Source organism: Epargyreus clarus, unplaced genomic scaffold (assembly GCF_041222505.1).
Source record: "Epargyreus clarus isolate Ecla_fem2 unplaced genomic scaffold, WU_Ecla_fem_2.2 ptg000012l, whole genome shotgun sequence".
Lineage (NCBI taxonomy): Eukaryota > Metazoa > Arthropoda > Insecta > Lepidoptera > Hesperiidae > Epargyreus > Epargyreus clarus.
The window spans coordinates 12,219,353-12,233,534 of record NW_027332220.1 but is presented as its reverse complement, the minus strand read 5'-3'; the positions used below and the strand labels follow the sequence as shown (position 1 = coordinate 12,233,534).

The window sequence follows — 14,182 nt, the reverse complement described above, 5'->3', positions numbered from 1 at the left end:
CTCTTCGCGAAAGGTCATGCAACATACCGGTAGATACTCACCGGACATTGCCGTTTCGGTGAGTATTTAAAAAGGATAGAGGGAGATGACGGCATAGCACACGCTGCAGTACTGCCCAGCGTGGGAGTCTCAGCGGCGGTTCCTCTTGACAAAAGTGGGACCGGACCTGTCTCCAGCACCATTATTGGAGCTATAATTAAGCGTAGCAAAGCCTGGGACGGCATGATCACGTGCGACATTGTCATGTCCACAAAGGAAGACCTTAGATAGGTGTTAGAAAAAAAAATCACAATGGCAGATTTTTGGCGCGAAATAGTAACACATTTAAAAAATAAAGTTAACCGAACCTATCGAGCAGGGTATCAAATGAAAGGAAATTAAACGGAGATTATAAAAACATATTTGTATATATATAAAACAGCAAGGTGACTGACTGACTGACTAACTAAATGACTAATTCATTTTTTGGAAATCAACGTACAGTCGAAACCACGTACCATAGAGTTCTGAAATTTTGCACATAGGTTCTCTATGTAGCGTTAATAAGTACTAAGGAAGGCCTTTTGAAAATTCTACCCCTAAGAGGGTAAAATAGGCAGTCATGTCAGTTTTTTTTTTAAATCCTTTAATTTTGAAGCAACTACTATAAAATTTAGTATTTGGCTTCCTGGAAAGGAACAAGGACATACCCATTTTTCCCCTTCCCATAAATCAACCCTGTAGAGGATAAAATCGGGGTTGAAAGTTCATTTGAACAACCGTCAATTTTGAAGCAAACGCTATGAAATTTTGTATCTGGTTTGCTGGAAAAAAATAATGAAATTCTACCCCTAAACGAAGTAAAATAATGTTTGGAACTTTAAATTACTGAAATTATATATTTTATGGAGCATAAATTGTGATTTTTTTTTCGCGAAATAGTAACACGTTTTAAAAAAGTTCTACTTCAGCCTTTTTAGAGCATTCGTATTTTTGATTTTTTAATTAAATGACTTGTTTTATATTTTCTTTCATGTTCTAACCTAACCTAACCAAACAAATTCTACATACCTACTATCTCTTTCTGTACTAATGTTACAAAAGTAAAACATTATTTTTTATCATGATTCAAATATATATAGTGATTAAAGGTGATAGAGTATTTTGTGGTTAGACGTCATAACAGCAGTGTTAAGCGCTGCTGTGTTCTGGTTTGAAGGGTGTAGGTAAGGGAGACATACGTTTCCGAGACGTTCCAGCTTAGTCCTCAGGGGTAGCGGCGCATCAGTGACCGATTTCAGGTAGGAATATATAATCCTATCTGAGGTTGATTACAGACGTCCATAGGTAATAGTCACCCACCATCAGGTGGACTACATGCTCGTCTGTTACTCCCATATTGTGAAGTGTAAAAAAGTGAGCGCTAAATGGCCGAATAGATAGGTGGTATCCCTGTATCATCACGATTAAGGAGTTTAATATTGAATATATGCGCAAGCACAAATAATTTACTTTTATTCAGTTGAAAATAATTGTATATTAACAGGGTTGAGTAGGTTAAATTTGTGGTCAGTACATGGATGGGTGACCGCCACGTAATGTTATTTGTCTCCTCAAACGTTTTCGTGCTTTTGAATTTACGTTCAGCTTCACAAAAAATATTGTATTAAAAGTTTTAATGTTATTGGATATCCACAACCACTGTTTTTCTTACATGAACTGAAGGATAAGGTAAGGTAAAGTAATTACCTATTCGACTTTCGTTATTATATCGGACCATCGAATCTATAAAACCTGTAAGAATCTAGACTGTATTTTGAACTTCACGTCAAATTCAATTCTGGGAATTCTGGAATATCAAATTCTGGGAAGTAATGATAAATGGAAAAGCGTAAATTTTAAGAATATACATATTTTTCATATTAATTTGGCAGTTAAGTTGCCGCCATTCATTAATTTAAACATTTCGTGTATTAACAATGTTTTTGGTCTAATATTTCAAATCATTCAGAAGCGGACGTTTTGTTCTTCTAGAATTTATATTTTTATGTTTGACTTAGTTAAGGTTATTTTTAGGACCATTTTATAATAGATTTTCAACTTGCTCTGCGCGGAATTTCGTTTAATACAAATGTAAAATTGACAATTTGGGAGAATTACTTTTTTAAGTAAAATCCTAGTGATTACTTAACAAAAAGATATAGAAAATCATATGTAACGTTGAAACGAAGTTGTAAAAAATAAAAAAATAAAAGTTTACGTATTAATAAATTATCTATTTTTATATAAAATATCCCTCCTCGCGTCGTATTCCTCATTACTGAGGGTCGTGATCCCCCCGTGATGGAGTCATTTTTCTTTGGATGATGTCTGATGATATAAAATATAAATCCTAAAATAAACTTAGTTGCCAACCTATTAGTTAGTCATACATACCGGTTGACCCAGATACTCACCGGACATGGCCGTTTCGGTGAGTATCTAAACAGGATAAAGGGAGATGATGGCCCTACGAGGATTCCGCATAGCACACGCTGCAGTACTACCCAGCGTGGAAGTCTCAGCGGCGGATCCTCGTGTCAAAAGTGGGACCGAACCTGTCTCTAGCGCCATTGCTGGATAACTCCAAGATATAGCATGATCACCTGCGACATTGTCAAGTCCACGAAGGAAGAAGCCGAGCGAGCTAGGGAGCGCACAGCTCGGAGGAGGAGTCGCCGTGGGCGTAGATAACGCACATCTGTTCCCGTAGTTCTGGACCAGAATAGGGTATCTTCTGCCTGTCTTAAGGGGCGACTAAAAGGGGCTTCCGGGATTTCGGGTGGCAAAAGTGAGAGCTAGAACCACCCGGGCAACTACCCAGGGAAGGACGACAGTATGTGACAGTACACAGACAGTAGCCACTTACCATCAGGAGGACTGAGAAAGCCTTGTACTAAAGTAAAAATATTGTTTAGAAGAAACAGACGAGTAAGGTGTTGATGTATAAGAAGAGTGATAACGTAAGAGACAAATTAATCAATGATGAGATGAAAGGTTTTATGAGTTGAGTTGAGTCGTTAAAAAATCAGAAAAGTTTAATTATAATGTTTACGTGAAAATTATTTAAAATTACGTTTTACGTATAATTTACGATTTTTTTCTTAAGTCATTTCAATTATATTTAAAACGTTAAAGAATTACATTTTCATTACCTGCAATAAAAAATAAAGTAAGATTTTAAAGTGTTTTAGTTTTAGACCAGATCCCTAAATACGTCTTTTTATTTTAATATTAATTTTGTTTATGCCACAATTTACAGCATTTTTTTCGCGTAAAAAAAATAAACTCATCGGATTATAACTTTTTAAAGTAACAATGATTTAAAAATATGATGTTTACAGCATATACGCTTCCCAAAAAAAGAGATTACATATGCATAGTGCATATTTTTTTCGTATGGCAACACTGAAATATTTTTTCACACATTGGTACAGTATATATGTACTTAAGTACCATTAAGCGCCTCGTACAAAAAAATGATGTCAAATGGTGGAAACAGTCTGAAACATTAGATAATCCTGTTGAAAATGCATTTGTATGAAAACATTTCTTTTGATTATGGCAACATTGGATATTGTATTTTTACGTAACGATCATTTTAAGTAAAAAGTTTATCCTCTGTCAACGGTTCTCCCTCAACTATTCAAAAAGTGAAAATCATGAAAAAAAATCTGTATGCCAGTGTTGCCAGTTGATTAATATGACAATGGTCAAAATGTCATTACGGCATCATGAAAATGTCCAAATATACATCAAAGATTATGGCCCTTCTTTAGTAAATTTTATATTTTAACCCTCTTTAATAACTCACAAAAATGTAGAAGATTATTACATTTTATATCCTTTACTTGAGTACATACGACATACACAAAATCTGTTTCTCTGTGTCTGTTAATAAATAATTATAAATTATTACGTAAGAAGAGAATCTAACATCTTACGTCCCTTTCCACTATGTGCATGGTAGGGCAACACTCCAAAAATAATAATCACGAGTAACATTCATATAGGTAACATAAGCCACAAACAATTTAACTCAAATAAATAGAATACTCAAAAACTCAAGTCATAAATAATTTCAAACCAGTTATTGCTTTCTTAACATACCAATAAGTTAGCTAATTAAGATTGAAACATATATGTACCTTTTTAAACGACTCATAAATAAATTTCGAAATATACTTATACTTATAAACCCTGTAATCGATAACCATTAATTACTTCTCTCCAAATAATTTAAACAATTTGACTTACTTTTCTTCTTTCATATCTTATGACTATTCTATGAACTCTGACTATGAATTTTTCTCCTCCGAAATGGTAACAAGTGATTTAAATACTTTAGTGTTGAATGCCCAGTCCATTATTATTACATTCCAAAGACCACAGGTATTCTCTATTGTTTGATCCAATATAAACATGAAAACAAAAATAAAACTTGCAGTTAATTTTATTTAAAAATGTAACTAAGTAAGTACAAGCTGTAACCATACTTTTCCAATTGTTAGTAACGTAATGGACACTTAGGAATAACGCAAATAGAACAAAATTTCAATAACCTAATCCCTTTATTATTATTATACGGATAATATAATGTTAAACAATATAACATCGATAACTTTAAAAATCAATAATTACTTTCGAATATTATCAGCACAATAAGCCCTAGTACTAATACTAAATAGGACTGTTATAATTATTCGTAATATACGTATAAATATTTAACACATACTCCGAAACGTTAAGTGTTAAATGTATGACAAAATATTAATAATTTGAAGCATGCAAAAGTTGCCTTATAACATTAAAGTTCTTCTAAACAAATATAACATTTGCTCATAACAACGGTACTGCCATTTTATATCTCGACTGTGTAAGTAAGAACTTCTAATATAGTGTTCTTATGATTTATATCAAAAAAAGGTAAAATGAAAACATAAATATTTGACCCAATCAAATTTCTGAAAACGGCCTGCTAGGCTACTATACACCTATTTAATAAACTCAGATAGCAAACTTAAGACAATCTGTACCAACCAACATTTGTATCGATTCTTAATTTGTTGTATTTAAATATATCCAATAAATTAACTTACGCAGTTTTACGCAGGCGATCCCACTGGCTAAATTGTTGGGGGTGTCTCCAATGAAAGTCTTGACATCAAACATCGCTCTTGACATCTGCCGTTTCCCGCCATAATACCCTTTTGTTTTTTTTTTTTTTAAATCACGAGTACAGCGTTACAGCCAATTAAATATGTGGCCAGCATTATTTTTCGAGTGAAAGGTTTTAAACTAATTTTAATTTAATTTATTTTTATAATGTTGAACTAAGGTATAATAATAAATGTGACCTTAAGCTTGATATGCAGTAAGGTATAATAATAAATGTGACCTTACAATAAATACTAAGAAAAAATGTAAAATGGTGCCGGTCATCGTGGTGGTGGTCATTAAAGTGAGAGAAAAGCCTTGAAACATTGCATACAAAAATGCATATGTATGAAAAAATATTTCAGACTATAAATACCTACAAACACCTCATACTTTGTAATGATATCAAAAGAATACAAGTTTGAAATATTACATGCATATGAACTTTTGTATGACAACACTGATATAATTTTTCACCATAATATTCAAACTGTTAAAATCGACAAACACCTCATTAATTGGAATGACGTCAGAAGGAGACAGCAGCTTGAAATATTACATACAAAAATGCACATGTATTTTTTTTTGTATGGCAACACTGAAATATTTTTCCACAAATTTGTACAGTATATATGTACCATTAAACGCCTCATACAGAAAAAATACATTAAATGGTGCCGGTCCTTAAAGGGAAATATTGCATATAAAAATACATACATATGAAAATTATTATTTTGTGTATGGCAACACTTAAATATTTTGTCACCTAAAGGCAAAGTCTTTTAGTACCCACAATCGCGTCATACATTATAAGGTTGGCAAAAATATAGTAAAGCTTCAAATATTACATACAAAAATGCATATGTATGAAAATTATTATTTTTTGTATGGGAACACTGAAATATTCTTTTACCCAAATGTTAAAACTGCTAGTATCGACAAACATCTCATACATTGGAATGACATCAAAAGGAAACAACAGCTTGAGATGTGACATACAAAAATGAACATGTATGAAAATTATTATTTTTATATGGGAACACTGAAATATTTTTTCACAAATTTGTACAGTCTATAAGTACCATTAAACGCCTCATACAGAAAACTGACGTTTAGTGATGCTGGGCATGGTGGTGGTGGTCTTTAAAAGGAGACAACAGCCCGCAACGCCACATACAAAAATACAAATGTATGAAAATTATTATTTTTTGTATGGCAGCACTTAAATATTTTTTTACCAAAATGTGCAGATTATTAGTATCTAGCAATGCCTCATACATTTTAGTGGCATCAATACAAGACAACAGCTTCAAATATTACATACAAAAATACATATGTATAAAGATTATTATTTTTTGTATGGCAACACTTAAATATTTTGTTACCTAAATATGAAGACTATTAGTACCTACAATCGCGTCATACATTATAAGGTTGTCAAAAATACACAAAATCTTGAAATATTACATACAAAAATGCATATGTATGAAAATTATTATTTTTTGTATGGGAACACTGAAATATTCTTTTACCCAAATGTCTTAACTGTTAATATCTACAATCGCTTCATACATTGGAATGATCTCAGAAGGAAACAACAGCTTGAAATGTGACATACAAAAATGAACATGTATGAAAATTATTATTTTTTATATGGCAACACTGAAATATATTCTCACCAATTTATACAGTCTATAAGTACCATTAAACGCCTCATACAGAAAACTGACGTTTAGTGATGCTGGGCATGGTGGTGGTGGTCTTTAAAGGGAGACAACAGCCCGAAACACTACATACAAAAATACAAATGTATGAAAATTATTATTTTTTGTATGGCAACACTAAAATATTTTTTAATCAAAATGTGCGCAATATTAGTACGTACAAACGCCTCATATATTAAAATGACATCAAAAGGAAACAACCGCTTGAAATATGACATACAAAAATGCACTTGTATGAAAATTATTATTTTTTATATGGCAACACTGAAATATTTTTCCACCAATTTACACAGTCTATAAGTACCATTAAACGCCTCATACAGACAACTGACGTTTAGTGATGTTGGGCATGGTGGTGGTGGTCTTTAAAGGGAGACAACAGCCCGAAACACCACATACAAAAATACAAATGTATGAAAATTATTATTTTTTGTATGGCAACACTAAAATATTTTTAATCAAAATGTGCACAATATTAGTACGTACAAACGCCTCATACATTCTAATGTTACCAATACAAGACAACAGCTTGAAATATTACATACAAAAATACATATGTATGAAAATTAATATTTTTTGTATGGCAACACTAACATATTTTTTTACCAAAATGTGCAGTCTATTAGTACATACAAACGCGTCATACATTATAACGTTGTCAAAAATTTACAACAGCTTGAAATGTGACATACAAAAATGCACATGTATGAAAATTATTATTTTTTGTATGGCAACACTGAAATATTTTTTTACACATTGGTACAGTCTATAAGTGCCATTAAGCGCCTCATACAAAAAAATGACGTCAAATGGTGGCAACAGCTTGAAATCTTCGATAATCCTGTAGAAAATGCATTTGTATGAAAACATTTTTTTTGTATATGGCAACATTGGATTTTCGATTTTTTACATAGGGTCCATTTGAAATAAAAAATATCTCCCATACATTACTTATATGCTCTGTCTACGGTTTCCGCCCAAGTACTCAAAAAGTGAAAAGCGTGAAAAAAAATTCTGTATCCCAGTGTTGCCAGTCGATTAAGACGAAAATGGTCAAATGTCATTACGGCACCCATAAAAAATAGTCCTGTGAAAAAATTTAATTAAAAATATTTCTCCTTCTACTTTTCACATTTTTGAATGAAAAGTTCCAAAAAATGTATGAACGATGAAAAAAAAAACTTTACCTGGCAACACTTCGAGCCGAGCTCCATGACCGCCCGATACAAAGCGACTCGCTCAAATGTGGCCAACCTCAAAATATTTCACTTCGAAAAATGCATTTTTTCGTACATTTTACAAAATGGCTGACACATGGTGCGCCATCTAATTTAAAAAAAATAATATTGCCATATGATAAAATTGAGGATACAATCCGGCCAATAAATCAAAAATATTGAAAAAATATTAATAAAACCACCGCGCTACGACCCCACAAACACACCTCGAAAAATGAAAGATTTCAAACTCAAATATCTCGGTGGCCATCTTGTTTTTCCAATTTTTTCTAATTTTATCGTAACAGTCGTCCCACAATTAGCCGAAAATGACACCAATCTCAGGTAGGCGCGCAGAATAAAAAAAAAGTTGAAAATCGCAGGAGGGCCGCCATCTTGAATTTTGTATGTTTCCCATTTTTCCTATAACCACCATAATATACCGAAAAAATATTTCATACATTATTACTACCCCCCACCAATAGTTTAGGCTGGGCTACACGAAATGTCAAAAAAGTGAAAAAAAAAATCTAGCTCCCAGTGTTGCCAGTTAATTTGGATGAAAATGGTCAAATGTCATTACGACCCCCCTGACAAATACCCATGTAAAATATTTTCATTAAAAATGTTACTCCTTCTACTTTTTACATTTTTGAATGGAAAGTTCCAAAAAAAGTATGAACGAAGAAAAAAAATCCTAAACCTGGCAACACTTCAAGTCACGCTCCACAACCGCCCCATACAAGGCGATTCCCTAAAATGTTGCCAACCTCAAAATATTTCACTTCAAAAAATGCGATTTTTCATACATTTTACAAATTGCCTGACGAACGATCCGCCATCTGGTTAAAAAATTAAATAAATCCAATTTGGTAAAATTGAGCATATATCCGAGAAAAAAAAAGAAAAAAATAAAAAAAATATTTAAAAAAACACATCAGTGCAACCCCGCGAACACACCTCGAAAAATGAAAAATTTCAAACTCAAGTATCTCGGCGGCCATCTTGTTTTTTCAACTTTTTCTAATTTCATCGTATCAGTCGCCCTCAAGTTAGCCGGAAACGATACCGATCTTGGATAGGTGCAAAATAAAAAAAAAAAGTTGCCCAATCCAGCTCGGCCGCCATCTTGAATTTTGAAAGTTTCAGATTTTTCCCATAGACACGGAGGCAAATAAAAAATTCCACTCATACATCAAACCCACCCCCCACCACTCCTTCAGGTCGAGGAAGTCGATTTTTCCTAAAACTGAAAAAAAATTCCTGCGGCCAGTGTTGCCAGTCGACATCGACGAAAATGGTCAAATGTCATTACGACAGCCAAAAAAAATATTCCAGTGAAAAATTTTCATCAAAAATATTTCTCCTTCTACTTTTCATATTTTTGAATGAAAAGTTTGAAAAATTGTAAGAGTGGGGAGAAAAAAACTCAAACCTGGCAACACTTCGGACCGAGCCCCACGACCGCCCCGAACAAACCAAATAGCTCAAACGTTGCCAACCTCCGAATATTTCACTTCAAAAAATCCGTTTTTTCGTACATTTTACAAATCGCCTAACAGACGACCCGCCATCTAGTTGAAAAAAAAAAAAAATCCAATTTGGCAAAATTGAGAATATATTCGAGAAAATTTTAAAAAATGGCAACAAAATATTAAAAATCCCAAGAGATACGACCTCCCAAAAACACCTCGAAAATTGAAAAATTTCAAACTCAAATATCTCGGCGGCCATCTTGGTTTTTCATTTTTTTCCAATTTCATCGTAACACCCACCTTAATATTATTCGAAAAAGAAACAAACATCAGGATAAAGTCAATAAATAAAAAAGTTAAAATTTTTAAATCGGCCGCCATCTTGAATCTATGGCATCTCATATTTTTCCCTTTGCCTCGGGGGGGAGAGGAGAAAACCCGCCATAGACAACAAAGTCGCTCCTCGCCGGCATCATGGAGAACGGCATGTCAGTCAGTCAGTGGTAAGTTCAGGATTATATATATAAATAATGTATTTTCCATAAAATTTGCCTTTTCCTTTAGTTTGTTGTACACCATTACTTTCCAGGGATCCATGCTAATAAATGGCGCTATCAGTAAGTGCATATTTTCTAGCATAATTTCCTTTGTATTAAAAAAATTACCGCGTATGTCCAGTATGTCCAGGTACAGATTTTTTGCAACCTTATTACTCCCTAACGCCGCCCTCAAACCATCAGATTATAAATTTATTGTTTTCAGCATGTAATTAAGCTAATATAGATAATACGATTTTTTATTAATAGTCTGATGGACTTCCCTGTTTGAACCCCCCAAATGGATAGTTTAAGATACTCTATAGGATGTAAGGTATCTCCCATATTTTAATCTGCCGCGTTCGAGTCACTCTCGAAATCCCGTCTTGGGCTCCCCTACTATTATAGGCGACGTCAATTGTTTTTATTCTCGAGACAAAAGACGTTTTCAATTCCAACTTCAATTTAAATTCAATTCAAATAATGGGTGAAGTGCGAATCGAACTCGTACACTGAGGGTTCCGTACCACAAAAATATTTGTTTATTTTATTTTTATTTTTACTAATTGATGTTATAGCAGCCATATAATGCATTGTGAACATTTCAAATGAAAAACGCTAAAAAATAGCAGGTCCTTATATGTTTGTATCTGTAGTTCCTGGACTAAAAAAGGGTTAGATACGATATCCCGTGCCTGTCGTAAGAAGCGACTACAAGGGGGCTTCCGGAGTTGGGAGTGGCAAGAGAGAGCTGGAACCGTCCAATAAGTGTCCCCGGGAAGGACGGCGGTATGTGTAGTCGCATACCGTCGTGAACACCGGATAGTTTAGGAGGAGCGAAAACTGTTCTCCCAGGGCAGAGCTCGATCGGGGCATCGCGCTTAAAGGACTTCTGTTACGTTCAGTCGGAGATCCCGGAGTTCTCCAACAAACGTTGAGGACGGCCACCGGAGGATTTTAGTGCGGCTAAAGTCCCACATAACCCGGCGTCACTCTCACGTCGTCGAGAACCTTTTGAAGATTTCCTCCTTGTATGGCAACTCTCCTTTATTTGAAAGTTTTTTGGAGTTTACTCCTTAAGAAACGATTTGAGTTATAAGGCCCGGTACGGAAATTTTATGAGGAGTAAAATCAAGTGTAACACGAAAAGTTGAGGCGTTACGTAGAAAGAGACAAACATATATGTATACCTGTAGGATTGAACGTGTAAAAGAATGAGATGGAATACATTACACAGCGTATCTCATTCTCGGGGTCTCCTCTTTGCGCGATACTTCGTAGTCTCACTGTATAGTTCACTACCTCCAGTCTGAGAGTTGAATGTGTGCGTATGTTTGTACGTGTGTGTTGCGCGCCTGCGTATTACTAAGTTCTGCCACAACTTGTATACTGCTGCCGAGTACAGGGTATGCATGCTGTATAATAAATGCATATAGTAGCATCTATTGTAGACATCTATATATTATTATTATTTATATTATTTTGTAACATACTTTATGTAATACGCATTATTGAAGTAATATAAATAATCCGAATAATTACAGATATATGTTTGTTTCTCTTATCATTTTAGCAGATGCGTTCATTTACCCTTTTTTCTATTCGATATATATCATAATTATCGTTCGTAAGGAGTAAACTCCAATCGTGCGTCGTAGCTGACACACACACACTTTTTTGAAAGTTTTTCTTTTTACTTTTAGTACTTATTGTTAAAGCGGCCACCATTATACATATTCCGTAAAAATTTTAAATTTCTATCTATTAAGGTTCCAGAAATAGAGCTCTATGTCAGACAGACAAACGGACAGCTTAGAAATAGGGTTCCGTTTTTACCCTTTGGGTATGGAACCCTAAAAAGTTATATAATATCAAAAACATTCCGAATTTCTGACAAATGTCATGAGAAAAAAACTAGATGTTACGGCTAATGTGCCTAAATCAGTTAAAAAGCAGATAGCTTGCCCACTACCTAAAGTACAAAACGAAGATTGTATCAATTTTCACCCCTTGACGTCGACCCGTGCATGCCATGATGCGTCGTCGTGTCATGAATTTACGACAAACATTGTATATTTTCACGAAACAATATCGCTTTGCGGCACGATGTCGCTATGTGTCACGATACGTCGTCGTGTCGTAAAAAGGCATGTGTTTTAGCCCTAAGAACAAGTCTGAAAAGATGTTTCGAATTTTAACTACATAGTTAATCTGCATATTTTCTAGCTAATCTTAAGCCTAGTTAATGTGTATGCTAACGTATTCTACAATCTAACGGTAACATACACAAAATACAATAAGTGTCGTGAGGTTTAGCAACTGTCACCGCATTATAAAATAATAATAAGTTTGTTTCCAAGGAAACAAGTGTTTAGGCAAAGGAGATGTTTCATTTTCGGCCATCTCATGTACATTATAACTAAAAAACACGAATAATTTGTATAATTGAAGAAAAATACACATATATTTTGATAACCTAAAGTATTCGTGTTTAAAAATATTTAATATAAGCAATCCTCATTGAAATATTAAATATGGCGGAATATTGTCAATGTAAAGTTTTCAAAACTGTCGATGTCGGGAACCTATGTGTACCCCACACATAGGTTACTATACTCTTTGGATGTCGGTAATTCTGTATTTGTCGTAAAGTTATTGTTACCTTAGTACTTTACAACCTGGCTTTTTTTTTTTTTTTTCTTTTTTTTTTTTTTTTTTTTTTTTTATAATATAAGAGTAGCAGACGAGCATACAGTCCACCTGATGTTAAGTGGCTACTGCCGCCCATGGACATCTGTGATCAACCCCAGATAGGATTAGCTATTCCTACCTGAGGTCGGCCACAGATGCGCCGCTACCCCTGAGGACTAAGCTGGAACGCCTCGGAAAAGTCTGTCTCCCTTACCACACCCTTCAAACCGGAACACAGCAGCGCCTAACACTGCTGTTATTAGGTAGAAATAGGTGTGGCGGTGGTGCCGCCGGAGTCGAGCCACAAAGGGTTCTACCACCTTCTTTTTTGTTTTGGGTATCCCATCATTATTTCTAAATTTAATTAATTATTTATAATAATAATAACAAAACCACCTTTTAAATAGTATCTGGTTTTATAGATGTAAATGACATGTCAAATTAAAAAAGAAGAAGTTGTCAATTTGATATGCGTAAAAGTGGATATATACATATTATAATAGTGGACTCCAATGTAAACGTTGAATAAATATGTAGGTACTGATGAGAAGATTCCATTTTAATCCTGAATATGTTTCTGCTCTGTGCTGCTTACGATTATGGAGTGATTCTACCTTACTTGTTTACCCAGATTATGTTTTATGGACTCTTGTGATTTTCGTGCGATCGCTGTGGATTGTGTTGACAAGGATTCAATATCATCAGGTAAAATATACATCAGTTGTTGTATTAATCGTGAAATAATCGTAAATAATTTTAAACTAGAGAAGCTAATCTTTTTAAATTTCTCTTTTTTAGATAATTACATTAGCAAGACAAGGACATTCTTGGGATGACAAAATAATCAGTTATTATTGCAACTGCATCGCTGGGCAACGAACCGTACTCGTAGGTAGTTGCGCTCACATTATGCCCATTGTTTGATGTTTGGGCTGAGCTCGTCACAGGATGAAAATATTGATAAGGGAAGATATTTAAAATGAATAAATAATGTATCTAAGTGAAGAGTAAGTAAAATATGATCAAATGTGTACTTAAAGTTGTTTTATTTACACACTTAAATGTTTTAACTAAAATAAATTGGTATAAAAGTACATATTTTGGTATGTTTGTTTTAAGTCAAGATTTATGAAAGTAAATATAATTAATGTTTATCAAATATAGGCCTTGTTTCTCAATACACACAATACAATGTTTATATATCTACGCCCATTCGCGTAAAAAATATATTAAAAAGTATATAATGTATATAGTAAGTTAAAATAGAATGACGGATGACATTATTACGGTAATCACTACCGCCATGATGTTTTTCCACTGTTGTGTTGCAAGTTTAAGTGTAAATTATTGTTTTTTAACAATTA

The 14,182-nt window shown here is 33.8% G+C and overlaps 1 long non-coding RNA gene across 1 annotated transcript; it reads left to right on the top strand.

The window, feature by feature from the left end:
- Positions 1-13,139: 13,139 nt before the first annotated feature.
- On the top strand, positions 13,140-13,851 carry LOC140746452 (uncharacterized). Its single transcript, XR_012102770.1, has 2 exons — positions 13,140-13,523; positions 13,617-13,851. It is a non-coding gene; the product is annotated as an uncharacterized LOC140746452 (long non-coding RNA).
- Positions 13,852-14,182: the final 331 nt, after the last annotated feature.